Source organism: Podarcis melisellensis (assembly GCF_964234715.1).
Source record: "Podarcis melisellensis genome assembly, chromosome: 13".
In the NCBI taxonomy this organism is placed as follows: domain Eukaryota; kingdom Metazoa; phylum Chordata; class Lepidosauria; order Squamata; family Lacertidae; genus Podarcis; species Podarcis melisellensis.
This window is the reverse complement of record NC_138545.1, coordinates 37,584,283-37,601,813: the sequence shown is the minus strand read 5'-3', so window position 1 is coordinate 37,601,813 and position 17,531 is coordinate 37,584,283. Positions and strand designations below refer to the sequence as shown.

The window sequence follows — 17,531 nt, the reverse complement described above, 5'->3', positions numbered from 1 at the left end:
TTGCCTCAGATATCAAAGCAGGAGGTCATGCTTTGATGGAGAGCTTTCCACACCATCAGAGTGATTCAGGCATGAGATAAGAGAAACAAACTGGCACAGCTACCCACCATGTAGCCAGGGGCAGATTTATGTTTTATCGTGTTTTTAATATTCTGTTGGGAGCTGCCCAGAGTGGCTGAGGAAACCCCGCCAGATGGGTGGGGTATAAAGAATTATTATTTTATTATTATTATTATTATTAAGATGTGCTGAGGCCCTAAAGTACACCAAGTCGAAGGGGTGCCATAGAATCTGTCCATAACCTTAATAAGCAAGGGCAATGAAAATAGAAATGACATCGTTTTATATTTGCATTTATATATGCACACAGACAAGGATGCAACTAAAAACTAAAAATCTCGATACCAGTGTTTCCTGAAGCTCTTACAGTGGAGGCATACAATCATATAACACCCCCTCGTCATCTGTGTTAGTCGCTATTCTGGGTGTGCCACCACATTGTGAGAATGCAAGATCAGAGAAGCAAGTCATGCAATACGCAGCCTCCCCCAAGGGCAGGAAATTATGATAATGCCTTTGCTAAGTCTAAGTTATTGATTTAATTACATCAGAGGGAAAGAAGAACTAAAACATTTTGATTCCCTGCTCCACCCAGATATAAGGCTGTCCCAAACAAACCACAAGCTGTAACCAAGTCTGGATAGGAATGTGTTTTGGGGACAAGCCCAGGTAGGGCTGGGCAATACTGTTTATCAATATAGCATCCAAAACCAGTTTGAAGTCCATATCAGGATATTGGTTTCATAATTTTTGACCTGGCAGGTAAAAAGGTAAAGGTAAGTCAAAAGCGACTATGGGGTTGCAGCGCTCATCCTGCTTTTAGGCCGAGGGAGCCAGCGTTTGTCCATGGACAGCTTTCCGGCTCATGTGGCCAGCAGGACTAAACCGCTTCTAGCACAACAGGACACCATGACGGAAACCAGAGCACACAGAAATGTTGTTTACCTTCCCGCCGCAGCCGTACCTATTTATCTACTTGCACTGGCGTGCTTTCGAACTGCTAGGTTGGCAGGAGCTGGGACAGAGCAACGGGAGCTCACTCTGTCACGGGGATTCGAACCGCTGACCTTCCGATCGGTAAGCCCAAGAGGCTCTGTGGTTTAGACCACAGCGCCACCCACGTCCTGGCAATATATTGTGAATCATGATGCATGTGTGTGTGTGTGTGTGTGTGTGTGTGCTATGCAAAAATCACAATGTGGGGAAAACTGTGAAGCCAGCCAATGCCTCTGTTAGGGTTGCCATATTTCAAAAAGTGAAAATCCAGACACAAAAGTTGTTGAACTATTTTTTTTTAGGAAATTTGCCAAAAAAGCAACACTTCCAACATGGCTTCCCGCGTTTTCCTGAACATTTTTACTGATTTTGGGAAATTTCGCCCGGATGGATGGCAGCCCTACTCATCATAAAGGTAAAGGTAAAGGGACCCCTGACCATTAGGTCCAGTCGTGACCAACTCTGGGGTTGTGGCGCTCATCTCGCTTTATTGGCAGAGGGAGCCGGCGTACAGCTTCCGGGTCATGTGGCCAGCATGACTAAGCTGCTTCTGGCGAACCAGAGCAGCGCACGGAAACGCCGTTTACCTTCCTGCCAGAGCGGTACCTATTTATCTACTTGCACTTTGACATGCTTTCAAACTGCTAGGTTGGCAGGAGCAGGGACCAAGCAACAGGAGCTCACCCCATTGTGGGGATTCGAACCGCTGACCTTCTGATCGGCAAGTCCTAGACTCTGTGGTTTAACCCACAGCACCACCCATGTCCCTACTCATCATAGCTCCATCCTTATTTCAGACATTGTGATATATCAGGATGTAGCGATGTTCAATTGGTGATATATCATGAAGTTGAAAACCTGCTCCATCTGGTTGGCCACCGTGAGAACAGGATGGTGGACTAAATGAGCCACTTGATGAAGCAGGCTCTTTTTGTGTTCTTTTTTCCTACAGCAGAATGATAAGGAGAGATGATGTGCATCTCTGGAAAGACCAAAAAAAAAAGGCTTCTAAATCTCAGCAGGGCATTAGGAAAGTCTGATCAGATTGCTTTTGTAAGATAAGAACCACAGTCAGGATCGACAATCGCTTTCCCAGGAAAACAGGGCGTTGGCCCAGGTGTTCTGGCTAGATCCCAACTGGGCGAAAGTTGACAACTCTCTGATCTAGAAACCTCCCTAAAGTGCGCCTTGCACAATCCTATTATTCTCAAGGTGTTTCGGCTGCATCATCACAAGCTAGGAGAAGCACACCTCAGAGCATGGGACCAGGTTCCACAAGGGAATGGGAAGGCAGGCCCACGGAAGCATCCCTCTCCAGAGGGGCCAGAATCACAGTGTGAAGAAGAAGGAGAGTTTGGATTTGATACCCCGCTTTATCACTACCTGAAGGAGTCTCAAAGCGGCTAACATTCTCCTTTCCCTTTCTCCCCCACAACAAACACTCTGTGAGGTGAGTGGCGCTGAGAGACTTCAGAGAAGTGTGACTAGCCCAAGGTCACCCAGCAGCTGCATGTGGAGGAGCAGGGAATCGAACCCGGTTCCCCAGATTACGAGTCTATTGCTCTTAACCACTACACCACACTGGCTGTGGTGCCCCTCGCTGTCCAAGAGGAAAGACTTCAGCATTGTCCGCCTGCTCAGGCCTAGGCATAGTCTAACAGGCAGGACCTATTGTCGTCTCTCCCTTTCCATCAGAACTTGTAGTGAAATGGATGGGGTGTTACCAGACATGGGTCTGGGGACCCTGGGGCAAGCAGGAACTGGGACTCTTGAGAGATGTGCAGACCTCTGCAGGGAGCAGGGCTGGACTGTCACCAGCTGGTGAATCATAGGTCCAAACCCCTGCAATGCAGGAATCTCAGCTAAAACATCCATGACAGATGACCATGCGACCTCTGCTTAAAGACTTCCCGAGGAGACCGTTCCACTGTCAAACAGCTCTTGCTGTCAGAAAGCTCTTCCCGATGTTTGGTCAGACTCTCCTTCCTTGGGACTTGAAGCCATTGGGTTCGAGTCCTAACCTCCAGAGCAGGAGAAAACAAGTTGTCAATTTTTCCACGTGACAACCCTGTAGACCAGTGTTTCCCAACTGGAATCCATATGGCCCCCTGGGGTGCCCCAAGATATTCCAAGGGGGGCACAGGTGAAAAATTACATAAATGGAAGAGGGGGCACAGTGTGAGGCTAAGGAGCCACAGAAGGAAGTGAGAAGAAATGATTTTTTAAAAAAGAAAATTTTGATTGGCTGACGATCTGCTTGGCCAATCACAAGCAGGTAAGGGGGCGGACCACCAGGGGGCAGCCTAGCACTTTTTTTGCCACATACATTTTCTTGGAGCAGTCCTGGTTTGTCTCCAGCAGGAGGGGGCTATCTCTGAGGCTCCTGTTTTGACCACTGCTTGTAGCTGCCGCCAGTGCTGGCCTAGCGCCTAGCAGATTGGGGCCTTCAGATGTTGACTAAGGGTGCAGGGCCTGTCAGCAGTATCGGCCTGGTTCTGCAAAACATGGGGTGAAATACACCCCAGCGCCTAGCCCAGCATGGTCGTGTGGTGCTTCTGACTTGCATCTAGTAAATAACTAAGCATCTACTCAGAAGAAAGCCGCACTGAGTTCAGTGGGCCTTACTCCCAGGTAAAGGTGTGGGGGGCTATAGTGTTTTATCTAGGCAGCCGGGGCTCCTCTGGATGACAAGATCTTTTTGCACCAGGTCAGTGAGGACCACTTGCTTTTTAAAATTCTCCCATATATACAGAACTCCCTGTGTGCCTTTTGCAGACCCTCCGAGTGTCCCTATTTTCCAGGGACAGTCTCGGATTTACAGATGTCATCCCAGTCTCTGATTTGATCCTGGAATGTCCCGCTTTTCCTTGGGACGTCCCTATTTTCATTAGAGAAATGTTATCCAACCCCTGAGCCGTCTGAAGGCAGCCCTATATAGGGAAGGTGTTTTTTTTTTAATGTTTAATGTTTTATTATGTTTTTATATATACTGGAAGCCACCCAGAGTGGCTGGGGCAAACCAGTCAGATGGGTGGGGTATAAATAATAAAATTATTATTATGGAATAGGACATCCCTATTTCCTTTGGTTTTTCAACTGTTATCTGTAGGTTTCTTCCTCTGTGTCAAATAACTGGGGTCAGAAAAAGTGTTGTTTGCTTTTTATAACACATGGAAGATGGATCTCCCTCGGGAGGTTGTGGACTCTTCATCCTTGGAGGTTTCTAGGCAGAGGTTGGATGGTCATCTGTCATGGATGCTTTAGCTGAGTTTCCTACGTTACAGGGGGTTGCACTAGAAAGACTTACCCTTTGAGTCCCTTCCAGCTCTCTGATTGTTTTTTCTGCTTCAACAATATTTCATTATGTTCATGTCGTTTTAAGTAACTGTATTTTTATAAATTATAAAAAATATAAATAAAACATGTTCTAGTTACAAACAAAACATTTAAATAGCTACCTTTCTACCAGTAGGATGGGGTGCAGCACAGAAAGAAAACAAGGTTGGAAGGGGGCCAAGGTTGGAAAAAGGTTGGGAAACACTGCCCAACTCCTTCAACCGTTCCTCATAAGGCTTGCTTTCCAGACCCTTGATCATCTTGGTCTGGACTTCAGTCCTGTTTTGTGCTCCTTCACCAGCATGTTCCCTGCATGATCTCCCACCCCACTTTAGTACAGTGGTACCTTGGGTTAAGTACTTAATTCGTTCCAGAGGTCCGTTCTTAAGCTGAAACTGTTCTTAACCTGAAGCATCACTTTAGCTAATGGGGCTTCCTGCTGCCGCCACGCCGCCGGAGCCCGATTTCTGTTCTTATCCTAAAGCAAAGTTCTTAACCTGAAGCACTATTTCTGGGTTAGCGGAGTCTGTAACCTGAAGTGTATGTAACCTGAAGCGTATGTAACCCGAGGTACCACTGTAGATCTAGGCTGGTGAAACTGGTTCAACTCACTGCTGAGCTAGAGATATCCAGAGTGGCCACGGACAGACTCCTCTTTCTCAGCCTCAGTTTCCCATCTCTATGGGAACGGTAATATAATCTACTTCGCACGGTCGCTGTCAAGAGCAACAAGTGCTATTATATAACAAGCCTGCCTTTTCCTAGGCCCCCATCCCCAAACACAATGATGTGACCTTGCATAAAATCCTATGCTCTCTACTCCAGAAGTAGCTGCTGCTAAGCATTTGGTAGGAAAACCACGGGGTGTTAATTGGTTAAGGTCTGTTGCACACTGCCTGAAAGGACCGGATGCAGCTGGGCATGAATATAAAGGAAGAAACTGGGTTTTCCCTCCCCCCTTCTAGCGTAAGCAAATATTGTTGCCTTGGGCTCCGGCTGCAAATACAGCAGATTTTAAAATAGTTAATGTTTGCTGCGCGGTAGTAGGGTGCATGCAAACTATGAGCCAGCACGGGAGTACAGGGTGATAGAGATGGAAGGCCGTTTCAGAAAGAAGGGCAGGATCTAAATTACAGCAACAACACAGACAGACAGGCACCTTTTAATTCAGGTAAACTGCCCCCTTTTCCAACTCCAAGCAAGAAACCTTAGGTTAGGAATTTGCACATTTCACAGGGCTACACTGCAAATTTATGTCAGGGACAGGTTGGATGAAGAGGTCTGGTGGAAGCCTGCCCATAGCTGTCAACGTTTCCCTTTTTCAAAGGGAATTTCCCTTATTCCGAACAGGATTCCTCGCAAGAAAAGGGAAAAGTTGACAGCTGCCTCCCAAGAGCCCCCCAGGGAGGGCTCCGAAGATGACACCTTAGAGCCCAGGGCCTGGTGGTGGGACATAGTGGAGCCATCAGCAGAAGGGAAGAGATGGGAGCGAATAGAAACAGGAGACTTGAACGATTCAGGGGGCGCAGGAGAAGGAGGGTCCTCCAGGACAGGATCAGAAGAAGAAGAAGAGTTTGGATTTGATATCACTACCCGAAGGAGTCTCAAAGTGGCTAAAAATCTCCTTTCCCTTCCTCCCCCACAACAAACACTCTGTGAGGTGAGTGGGGCTGAGAGACTTCAAGAAGTGTGACTAGCCCAAGGTCACCCAGCAGCTGCATGTGGAGGAGCAGAGACGCGAACCCGGTTCCCCAGATTACGGATCTATGCTCTTAACCACTACACCACACTGCTGCGAATCACAGCGTGAGCACAAACAGTCCCTGTTATGTATTCACTGGTCTGCGTTTGCCTGAGCTTGAGTCTGGCCTATGGATTCTGAGCTCCTGTGTTCTGATTCGATACATGCTGTCCAATCACAGAACATTTCAGAATTTGGGCCTCGGCCATTGGCCCTTGGACTCTTGAGTCGTGATTCGCAGTTTGGAAGTTTAGACAGCCAATCACGTTGGGAGTGAGAGTGGCCCAGGCTTTCAGAAATGTATCTAAGCAGTTGCTTTGCCTCTTTCCCCAGTTATGTACGGTGGTACCTCAGGTTACATACGCTTCAGGTTACAGACTTCGCTAACCCAGAAATAGTGCTTCAGGTTAAGAACTTTGCTTCAGGATAAGAACAGAAATCGGGCTCCAGCAGCGTGGCGGCAGCAGGAGGCCCCATTAGCTAAAGTGGTGCTTCAGGTTAAGTACAGTTTCAGGTTAAGTACGGACCTCCAGAACGAATTAAGTACTTAACCCGAGGTATCACTGTAGGCTCTTGCTGTTATCACTGTGTCTTGCCTCGTGGGAACCCACCTATACTTCAGTGCCAGTCCTCCTTATTCTCCTCCCCTTGACTCCCCATTGCAGAACGGCCCGGTCTTGCACAACACGCCTGACATGCCCAGAAGAGACTTTTTCTGCTTGGGAGGGATCCAGAGAGAGAGAGGCTAGAGGGGAAAGGTCATGCCTAGAGCTTAGTTTCAGCAACACCTTTGTTGAGGCAAGGCTAATAAGGAACATTGCTGCATTGTTGTTTCTCTGCCAATAAAAAGCTAATTGCATTCCACCTTCCATGTGTGTGCCTGCCTAGTGGATGGCGTGGCTCCTTGACAGCTCCTTGACACCTTAGTTAATGGCCCATTGTTCTCAGTGGAGAAGCAAGTCTGCAATCCTAACCCCACTTGCCTGGGAGTAAGTTGCATTGAGTTTAACAGCACTTAATTCCGAGTGACCGTGGGTAGCCTTGAACTGTAAATCATTACTAAGTGATCCCATTAACTCCTATGGGACCTATGCGCAACTAAGGTTGTGATCCTTTAGGCACTCTTGCCTGGATTAGGCCTCATTGATTTCAATGGGAATTTAAATCTAAATTTACCATAATCTAAATCTAAATTTAATCTAAATCTAAAATAGAAGTGCCTGGAATTGTGCTGTTAGTCTAGGCCCAACCCACAGAATTTGGCAATGCTGTGATATCTTGTCATGATCTAGATTAACCCTTGAAACCTCTGAGAGAGCTGGGAGGTTAATGTTAAGCGAGATGGGAGTTGTGATGTGATAATTAATTTGGAGAGGGAAGAATCCCTGGTTTCCTTAGAGAGAAGGTGGGAAAATGCAAAGATTCTTGTTAGAATAAGAAGGATGTGAGCACAGGACTTCTGAGCTAGAGCAAGAACACAGGGAAGAAAAGAATATGAGCATTTTCCGAGGCAAGAATGGTGATAGCTAATCTGTTCCTCGGGAAGCAGTGGACTGGAGCACAGAATCATTTGGATATAGGGAAGGTGGAGATGCAGCTCAGAATCATGCACACACCCCCACTCAGAATCATACAACTGCAGAGTTGGAAGGGACCCCTGGGGTCATCTAGTCCAACCCCCTGCAATGCAGGAATTTTTTTTTGCCCAACGTGGGGCTCAAACCCACAACCCTGAGATTAAGAGTCTCGTGCTCTACCGACTAAACATTCAGATGTCCTTCTAAGGCAGCAATCCTAACCCTACTTCGCTGGGAGTAAGTCCCATTGAATTTAATGAGACTTGCTTCTGCGGGAGAGAGCTAGGACTGTGGTATAAATCGGCAATGTTGTTGTTTAGTCGTTTAGTCGTGTCCGACTCTTTGTGACCCCATGGACCAGAGCACGCCAGGCACTCCTGTCTTCCACTGCCTCCCGCAGTTTGGTCAGACTCATGTTTGTAGCTTCAAGAACACTGTCCAACCATCTCGTCCTCTGCCGTCCCCTTCTCCTTGTGCCCTCCATCTTTCCCAACATCAGGGTCTTTTCCAGGGAGTCTTCTCTTCTCATGAGGTGGCCAAAGTATTGGAGCCTCAGCTTCACGATCTGTCCTTCCAGTGAGCACTCAGGGCTGATTTCCTTCAGAATGGAGAGGTTTGATCTTCTTGCAGTCCATGGGACTCTCAAGAGTCTCCTCCAGCACCATAATTCAAAAGCATCAATTCTTCGGCAATCAGCCTTCATGGTTGCAGGTTTTACAGTTAAAAACATAGGAAGCTGCCTTATACTAAGTCAGATCATTGGTCCATCTTTCTCAGCATTGTCTAGACTGGATGGCTTCATCAGGGATGCAGGCAGGAGCCTTGCTCAGCCCTGGATGGAGTTGCTGGGAGTTGAACATGTGGCCTTCTGAATGCAAGGCAACTACTGTGCCACTGAGCTATATGGCCCTGCCCTGCTGACAGATCCATCTCCCATGCAAATCTTGCTTCTCCATTGAGGACTTTCTCCCTTCAACATTTGGATTTCGAGGGTGTTCAGCACTCTGATTCACAACAGGGCTCATGCGCAAACACCTATCTGCCCTGTGGCAAATCCACCCTGAGTATCGCACTCTCAAACTCTGTGATCCTCTCCTCCGTTCAAAGTCCGCCAAGCTCAGCAGCTACCTCACAAAGACAAAGAACGTCATCCCCCAAACAGAAACTAACCACCATCCAAATTTTAAAATTTAATTTTTTTTGCTCTTTGCATAATACCTTTGAAAAACAACTTTTGCATTAAGAGAGACTTAAAATAAAGGTTTGCAGAAGCTTTGCTTGTGCAGGAGCCTTTTCATATGAGAAGTCAGGTCTGTTAACATGCTACTAGGTGCAGATCGTACTTTGAAATTACTGTATTTTTCCGTGTACAATGGTACCTCGGGTTAAGTACTTAATTCGTTCCGGAGGTCCGTTCTTAACCTGAAGCACCACTTTCGCTAATGGGGCCTCCTGCTGCCGCCGTGCCGCCAGAGCATGATTTCTGTTCTCATCCTGAAGCAAAGTTCTTAACCTGAGGTAATATTTCTGGGTTAGCGGCGTCTGTAACCTGAAGCATATGTAACCCGAGGTACCACTGTATAACACGCCCCCATGTATAAGATGCCTCCTATTTTGGGACACTCCAGATTAAGAAAATGGGGGGAGACTGCCCATATTTTTTGAGCTTTTTTTTTAGGGGGGGTTGCCAAAAATTCCTCACCCACATGACCTGCGCTGCGACTCGCACGCGTCGTAATAGCTGCTTATCGTCAGTCCTTTTGCCGGCAGATGCTGCCAATTGCCCGCCCAATTGATGCAGAAACAGCCAATCAACACCAGCCCTTGCCACGACCACTAATAACATGTCCAATGACCGCTGACAATCTCCAACTCGCGGCAGCAGCCAATCACACGTTCTGTGTATAAGATGACCCCCAATTTTTTACCTTATTGTTTAATTAAAAAAAACCTCTCCTATACATGGAAAAGTATAGTAATGCTTAAGCTTCAAGGCTCCTAATCCCAAAAGGGCCCCAGAAGCAAATACAGTCCATATTGCTTTAACAAGCGTATCATGCACATAGATATAAATTTTCCTACTTTTCACCTCCCCAAAGCTCAGAAACTATGAGGCATAGGAAATTTTAATTCGCACTAGTGACTTTGATGTGTGAGATAATCCAACCCAGTGGTTTTAACCAAAATCTGAGATGTGGTAGTTATTTTTTTTTAATATATATGAAAAATGTGGCAATCTGTTGTGGAATAACCCCATGGAAGAAGCTAACAGTGGTTATTCAGACCATGTTGCTGGTTGTGAAGGAGTCCAAGCTTCAGGCCCCCCAACATGTAGGTCGGTTACTGCAGGCTACCTGTACATATGTAACACCAGGCTTCTACAAATGCCATTTTTTCTCCCCTATATGGAGATAATTTCAGCACAGAAGAACTGTTTTCCACAAGACACAAACAAATCTATTTATGCACAGCAAGACTTTGTAATAAAGCCATTGCTACCCAGTAATAGGAAGAACACCCTGGCAATTACTGGCCAGGCATGCCCCCTTGGCAAAGTATAGTTATGGGTGACAGAACCAGGGCAGTCACTGCCAGAGGGCAATTTCTTCAGGCAGGGACGGCCAAAGGGAATATAGCAAATTGTATAGATACTTAAGAAACTGCATGTGGGTTAGAGGCAGTGGCCAGCTAACAAGTTTTCAGTCGAATGAGAAATCTGATAAATTGCACATTTCAGAGTTATCCTTTTCCTTGCATCCCTATTTGTTTAAAAAAAGCACGTCGTTGCGCCTGCAACCCAAATACTCGCTCTGTTGATTGTACATCTTTTGCAACCAGGTCAGTGGATTTTTAAAAAAATAGTAACTACTCCTCCAGGCGTGGAGGGCGATTTCCACAGGGACTGCAATGCACATGGATGGGGAACTTAACCCTCCCCTCCCCAGCTGTGATCCCAATAAAAATAAATTCTGCCCCCCAACACCTGTGCTGCAATGGCACCAATGAAGGCTTTATAATAATAATAATTTATTATTTATACCCCACCCATTTGGCTGAGTTTCCCCAGCCACTCTGGGCGGCTCCCAATTGAGTGTTAAAAACAATACAGTGGTACCTCGGGTTACATACGCTTCAGGTTACAGACTCCGCTAACTCAGAAATAGTGCTTCAGGTTAAGAACTTTGCTTCAGGATGAGAACAGAAATTGTGCAGCGCCGGCACAGCAGCAGCAGGAGGCCCCATTAGCTAAAGTGGTGCTTCAGGTTAAGAACAGTTTTAGGTTAAGAACAGAACTCCAGAATGAATTAAATTCTTAACCCGAGGTACCACTGTATTATTATTATTATTATTATTATTATTATTATTATTATTATTAATTTTTATTGAAGATGTTCTTTTGCAACATTGCATTTTAAAGAATTCTGGTGTGACTAAGAGCCCTTGCTTGGCCTGTCCACAGAAGACGGAAGTTGCATGTTTTGTAGGGGGTGCTGTCCACAGACAGCTAGTGCTGATCAATCCCAAGCAACGTGTGCCAATGAACCATACTGAATTACCGTATTTTTTGCTCTATAAGACTCACTTTTTCCCTCCTAAAAAGTAAGGGGAAATGTGTGTGCATCTTATGGAGCGAATGCAGGCTGCACAGCTATCCCAGAAGCCAGAACAACAAGAGGGATTGCTGCTTTCACTGCGCAGCGATCCCTCTTGCTGTTCTGGCTTCTGAGATTCAGAATATATTTTTTCTTGTTTTCCTCCTCCAAAAACTAGGTGCGTCTTGTGGTCTGGTGCGTCTTATAGAGCGAAAAATACAGTAGCTAGCTTGGGGAGGGGGAGATGGTGGCAAGGGCTTTATCTCAGCAGTTGCCTCTAAATTGGTTTTATTGCATTGCAGCAAAGCACCTCAAATGCAATTTGGCAAGCAAAGAAAAACCACATAAACAAAATCTCTCCGTACTAACAGATTTTCCAATTGTGCTTTGCGTTTTGAAGAGAGCAAAGAAGCCAGCTTGTTTCTGTTTTCCCCAGTGGGGGGGAGAAGGTAATTGCATCTTTCCCAATCCCAAGGGGCCCTTTTCTTGGGTTAAAGCAGCTGCAAATTCAGGAAGAGTTGCCCGGTCAAAGAGAAACACAGAGGCTGTGAACACTTTCCCTAAAAGCTGTAGATCAATGAATCAAAACATCACACCGGCTGCGAGGATCCAGGTTGAGTTACAGCCGCCACACTCGTTCTCCTGATTTTAGCAGTTTGCTTCCGTCTAACACAGAGCTAGCTCACTCCTTTCCCCTGCAGGGTCAAGCCTCAAAATATGCAATGCTGAAACAAGATGTTATAGAAAGGAGGAGCATAGCTATATAGGTGAAATGTCAAGCCACAACAGGAATGTTTTACTTGTGCTTGCCGTTTTGCCTGGGGGCCCAGACTATCTCATCACCTAGGTAGAAGAAGAGTTTCAAAGGACCCCAGGAACCCAACCTACCTAACCCAACCTGTTGGTCCACTGAGCAGCGCAGTATATATAATCTGCAACCCCATAAAGTAACTTAAACCTGTAATTTCAAATGCAATCCGGGAATAGCTGTCTTCTTAGTAAGCACCAGCAAAACAACCCAATTTCTGCAAACTTAATTACTTGCGTCCAGTTTGCAATAACAGCAGCTACAAATTGAGGCTCATTTGCTTATTCTACCCTGAATTATTGCAAAACTGCCCGTTTTTGTGAACATTTTCTGCGGTTTGCCTTGGGGGGGGGGAATGCTCCCAGCGCTAGGGCTGCCTTATTTTGAAGAGCAAAAAAGAGGACACGTTTGCCGACTTCTGCTTTTAACTACGGATCGCTACAACGACTCTACCCATGAAAAAGAGGACGTGTCCTGGGAAAAGAGGACATATGGCAACCCAACGTAGGCACTAGACCGAATGGATGCTAGTTTCCCCTTGCAAAGAGAAGGTGTGGGGCTCCCCTTCAGATGTGGGACCACAGCAGAGGGTAGAAGCTTAAAGCTCCCTCCCACCCTCCACAAAGACACCCCCCAAGATCCTGATCCACGCTGGACATTTTGAAAGGACACTACTGCACTCGAGGGCAAACAGTGTAGTTAATGTAATGAGTGGTTTTACTCTAATTCTTTGGGAAGGAAATCACGCTTCATAGTTAGAACAAGTCATTATGTCTGATGCTGTACTGTTTTTAATATTCAGTTGGAAGCCGCCCAGAGGGGCTGGGGAAACCCAGCCAGATGGGCGGGGTATAAATAAATTATTATTATTATTATTATTATTAGGCTGGGGGCTAACCTGAGGCTCTTGTGTGCTCCAGCCCTCTCCACTACTATGGAACAGTAACGTTGCCAAATGTTGTTCAGTTTTTCTCTCGTGAGTCCCACCCCGTGAGACAGACACTCTGGAATGAGTTTAAATCAGGAAGTGCGCTTCCTTTGAGGCATCTACCAATCAGCCTCCCACTCACAAATGAACAAACAAACGGACACAAGCACACTTTCCAAGAGAAAGCGTGGCAGGGCGGAAACCCAAGGCAGTGACAGGGAAGAGACAAACTGGGGTACAGGTTCTGAACAGTGGGACCTGGGAATCCTGGCAATCGGCTCTTTGCTAGACTCTACAACCCCACCCAAAGTGTTGGCAATACACCACTTTTTCCCATATCCACGCAAACCAACGACACACACAACCCTGTTTTCCACCAAAACATGGGGAATATTAAAACATATTTTTACAGAACCTAGAAGACTTCAGTCCCTCCCAAATATTGCTGGGCTGCAACTTCCATCACGTCCAGCCCAGCGAATGGTCAGGAACAATGGAAGCTTTACAGAATCCACCTCCTAGTCTGTTTCCACCATGCCAGAAAATCCAGCCCTCTCCTCCACTAGATCTGGAATCGCAGCCCTGTTTTCCCCAATCTTCACACCCTCCATCCCTCTCGTTCCTTCTCCCATACAACTGAGTTGTGGAAGAACCGCCAAGGAAATTCCACTATATCCTCTGAGGCTGCCTAAATCCTCTGTCAACACAACCACCCATTCCCTGATCCAATTTCCTGCGTGTTCTTTGCTCCAGGACCCAATCCTACCTGCGTACAGCGCTGGATCGCCTAAGCACAGATGCAATCTGCTCCTTGCAGCCTCCTCTAAGAAATGTGCTGGCTGACTCTTCCGCTCAAACTCCCTCCCACTTCAAAACTGGTTGTACTGGTTTGTAATCAGCCTGGCAAAATAGCGAAGACTTCCCAATTCTTGCCATGGGAGCCTACAGGGAACTAAATAATAAGAGCCAGATGTTTACCTCTTGGAACATCCCTCCAAAAGAGGTTCAATGGGCACCTTCTGTACCAGCTTTTAAAAGCATGCTGAAAACATTTCTGTTCTGCATTCCATACGTACCCGCGCAATTAATGGTCTACTGGTGTTTGCTTTGAATTCTTCTGTTCTTAATTGGTTTTAAATATGATGTTACTGTATGGCTTGTTTTAAACTCCTGTGGCATATGTCTATGATATGGGGATATATAATTATTTGTATAAATATATGCCAATGCATCCCAAAAGGCCAGCTCTGAGGGATGACTATGTGGGGCAAAGTTTTACAGTGGTTCCCCTCCAGTGTGGTGTAGTGGTTAAGAGCAGTGGACTCGTAATCTGGTGAACCGGGTTCACGTCTCCGCTTCTCCACATCCAGCTGCTGGGTGACCTTGGGCTAGTCACACTTCTCTGAAGTCTCTCAGCCTCACTCACCTCACAGAGTGTTTGTTGTGGGGGAGGAAGGGAAAGGAGAATGTTAGCTGCTTTAAGACTCCGTAGGGTAGTGATAAAGCAGGATATCAAATCCAAACTCTTCTTCTTCTTCTCCAACCTGAGAATAACACTGGGAACTTGGGTTTTGGCCTCATGATCCTTGTGCTAAAGTGTTCTACAGGGCACTATCTTATGACCACGAGAGTCATCTAGTTCAATCCCTGCAACACAGGAATCTCAACATGTGGTCTCCCATCCAATTTGAAACCATACCAGACCCTGCTTAGCTTTGCAAATGTACTAACAGTTTGGTGGTTTGTTTGTTGTTTTTTAAAAGAGAAGAAGGCATTTTTAAGTTCAGCTTTCCTGATGATCTTTCAACTCACTGTATGCAGCATTGCTTGTGTATCCCTCCTGTACCTATTTGTAAAGGGACCCCTGACCATTAGGTCCAGTCATGAACGACTCTGGGGTTGCAGCGCTCATCTCGCTTTATTGGCCGAGGGAGCTTCCGGGTCATGTGGCCAGCATGACTAAGCCACTTCTGGCGAACCAGAGCAGCACACAGAAACACCGTTTACCTTTCCGCCAGTGCGGTACCTATTTATCTACTTGCACTTTGACGTGCTTTCGAACTGCTAGGTTGGCAGGAGCAGGGACCGAGCAATGAGAGCTCACCCCGTCCTGGGGATTCGAACCACCGACCTTCTGATCAGCAAGTCCTAGGCTCTGTGGTTTAACCCACAGCGCCACCCACGTCCCTATGTATCTATTTGTACACTGCTTTAAAAGGAGAGAAATTAAAATAAACAAACAATAAAATAGAATAAGCTTTGGCCTTCCCTATACCAGGCTGGGGACTCTCCCCGTTAAAACTACAGCAAGCCCCAAGTTACACACATTTTACATGTGCACATTCAGCTTTATATGCGTGGCAAAATAAATAAATAAAATTAAATAAAAAGGGGCTGGAGTTCTGGGGAAAACGATATTGGCAATCCCTGCCCTGCACCCCCCCACCATTGGATTCAATGGGTTTTGACTATATGCGATTGTGGCTTTAGGCGCAATCCACAGAACATAACCCCCATGTAATTTGCAGGCTTACTGTATGCAACAGTTGTCCCTAATCAAATCTGTTTTTCTGTTTTTCTTTTTTTTAAAATACTTTTTATTAAGTTTTCAAAATCAAAAAAGAACATAAGTCAGATTTCCAAAAACAAAGTCCACTTAAACATAAACTCTTGCATCCAGCATCTTAGTGTTTTCTTATTTACACTGCGCTTTGTCAAGCTCAGACTTCCTTCCTTCCCTGCTTCGGCTTTCACACATTAACACCTACTCCTACAGATTCTTATTTACCCTCCACCCACATCACAAGATTTAAGTTAATCCTGCTACAGTTTTTAAACTTCTACAATTATTCCATATATACACAACAAATTTATTCCACTTCAAACTTTGTTACTTTTTGATGTCTAATCTTATTAGTCATTTTCGCCAACTCCGCATATTCAAACATCTTCACTTGCCACTCCACTAATATTGGGATCTCCTGGGATTTCCATTTCTGGGCCACTAGAATTCTAGCGGCAGTCGTAGCATACATAAAAAACTTACAATCCTCTTTTTTTTACTTCATCTCCTATTATCCCTAGCAGGAAAGCCTCTGGTTTCTTCGGGAATGTATATTTAAACAGTTTTTTTTCATTTTGTTATAAATCAGGTCCCAAATGTTTTTCATTTTTTTCGCAAGTCCACCACATGTGGAAGAGTTCACCATCTTGCACATCACAGAATCATAGAATTGTAGAGCTGGAAGGGACCCTGAGGACCATCTAGTCCACCCCCCCTGCAATTCAGGAATATGCATACGGGGATCGAACCTGCAACCTTGGCGTTATCAGCACCATGCTCTCACCAACTGAGCTGTCCAGACAGTCTCTAATCAAACCACTTTTTTAAAAAACGCGTAAAGACTCCAGATGACAATTACATGTAAGAAACCGGGATGTGCAACTCAACAAACTCAAATCATACACAGCTACCTTGAGGGGGGGGGGGAGGAGAATGGCATTTGCAAGCTGCATCTAAGCCAACACTATGCTTGGGAGCTAGATAAACATGGTGCCCCTGTGCCAATAATACTCAATGTAAGTACAGTGGTACCTCGAGTTAAGAACTTAATTCATTCTGGAGATCCGTTCTTAACCTGAAACTATTCTTTTTTTTTAAAAGATATTTATTAGAATTTTCAATATTAATACAATAAAAATCAAAAAGAAAAAAGAAAAAATAACAAAAATAAAAATAATTAAAAACACACAAAGTAATTAAAAACACACCTATTTTCCATTAACTTATTTCCCAGACCTCCTCATACCTCCCTTTTTTGTATTCCAATTCAAATTGTTAGTTCAGCAAATCCTTATCAATAAGTTTTAACCTGCTTCTAAACCTTTTTTTTCCATATTCCCTTAAAATATTACAGCTGGAAACCACTTAATTTCTATCCGACATCGTTCTAACATTCACTGATTTTGCAATATTTCTGTAAATAGTCTTTGAATTTCTTCCAATCTTCTTCCACCGACTCTTCTCCCTGGTCTCGGATTCTGCCAGTCAATCAATAAGTTTTAACCTGCTTCTAAACCTTTTTTTCCATATTCCCTTAAAATATTACAGCTGGAAACCACTTAATTTCTATCCGACATCGTTCTAACATTCACTGATTTTGCAATATTTCTGTAAATAGTCTTTGAATTTCTTCCAATCTTCTTCCACCGACTCTTCTCCCTGGTCTCGGATTCTGCCAGTCATTTCTGCCAATCCCATATAGTCCATCACCTTCATCTGCCATTCTTCCAGAGTGGGTACATCCTGTGTCTTCCAGTACTTTGCAATGAGTATTCTTACTGCTGTTGTAGCATACATAAAGAAAGTTCTATCCTTCTTTGGCACCAATTGGCCGACCATGCCCAGGAGAAAGGTCTTTGGTTTCTTCAGGAAGGTATATTTAAATACCTTTTTCATTTCATTATATATCATTTCCCAGATATATAACCT

At 45.2% G+C, this 17,531-nt stretch overlaps 1 protein-coding gene across 5 annotated transcripts in view; it reads right to left on the bottom strand.

Moving 5' to 3' along the window:
- CPT1C (carnitine palmitoyltransferase 1C) overlaps window positions 1-17,531 on the bottom strand; it is a 52,859-nt gene that overhangs the window by 31,449 nt on the left and 3,879 nt on the right. For 2 of the 5 annotated variants that reach the window (XM_081883971.1, XM_081883976.1), the window contains exon 1: window positions 13,806-13,961. The exons of 1 other annotated variant lie outside the window; for it this stretch is intronic. The gene's annotated coding sequence lies outside the window, so the exon portion shown is untranslated. Of the gene's footprint in view, window positions 1-13,009; window positions 13,031-13,805; window positions 13,962-14,017; window positions 14,035-17,531 lie in introns of those variants that run through there. 2 more of the 5 variants (XM_081883975.1, XM_081883974.1) reach the window with 2 other exon arrangements.